This window comes from Lissotriton helveticus, chromosome 6 (genome assembly GCF_964261635.1).
Source record: "Lissotriton helveticus chromosome 6, aLisHel1.1, whole genome shotgun sequence".
Classification (NCBI taxonomy): Eukaryota; Metazoa; Chordata; class Amphibia; order Caudata; family Salamandridae; genus Lissotriton; species Lissotriton helveticus.
The window spans coordinates 1482929076-1482930037 of record NC_136067.1 but is presented as its reverse complement, the minus strand read 5'-3'; the positions used below and the strand labels follow the sequence as shown (position 1 = coordinate 1482930037).

Below are 962 nucleotides of genomic sequence, written 5' to 3'. Positions count from 1 at the left end.
GGCTAAAATACACAAAGGCAAAACAGCTCCACCAGGGTGCCCCATTGTAGTAGGAATAGGTTCGGCATTCAATGCAAAGTCGTGGATCACTTCTTAGAACCCATAGTTAAGAGAATGCCCTCTTATGTACAAGACACAAAAAACACGCTAAAAGTCCTGAGTCAGATACAATTTAATACAGACAATCAACTGCTTCTAAATCTAGATGTAGAGGAGCTTTTATTCGTAAATACAAATTTACGCCATGAACTCGTAGGGAATTGGCTCCAACAGTTCGGGTTCCTTGCCCAGTGTACTAACGAAGTGCGCTGCTCTTGGTGCTTCAGGCTGGCGTTTCATTTCAACCCACAAGCCCTTCGCCTTGGCCTCTGTCTTCCTCCTTTCATTCTCTTTGACACGCTTCAGAAAGCTGTCTCTGCTTTTTGAATGCTTAATATGTTCAATGCGCACGTTAATTCTCTTGGCAAGAATTTTGCCCTTGACTTGTTTGTTTACAATAATACCCACTGCATGTTGGGTGACATTGAATATCCTTCCAGTCTTGCCATGGTAACACTTGTGCGGCATACCCTTTTGAATTGTTCCCATTCCCTTGATGTCCACTATGTCCCCCTTCTTGTAGATGTGCATGTAGGTCACCAGAGGTACAACTCCATGTTTGTGAAATGGTCTAGAGAACATGTAACACGTTCCTCGCCTTTTTCCTCTTGTGGTCGTCATTTTGGCGGTTTACTGGAAGATGGCGAATCCGGGGGAAAAAAATGTAGAGAAGCTCTATACAAGCATCCCTCTAGAGGAGTTACTAAGAATATTGGACCAACTAGTGCAGAAGGAAGATTGGACATCTATAGCCCCAAGGGAGTTTGCAGTGGACTGGGCCCATACAGCACTCACGAGGAACTACTTATAAGTTGAAGATGGATTCAACTTATTGACCCATGAGACGTCAATGGGCAGCACAT

At 44.1% G+C, this 962-nt stretch overlaps 1 pseudogene; it reads right to left on the bottom strand.

The window, feature by feature from the left end:
* Positions 1-221: 221 nt before the first annotated feature.
* LOC144761800 (large ribosomal subunit protein eL21 pseudogene) lies at positions 222-738 on the bottom strand (annotated as a pseudogene).
* Between the last annotated feature and the right edge of the window lie 224 nt (positions 739-962).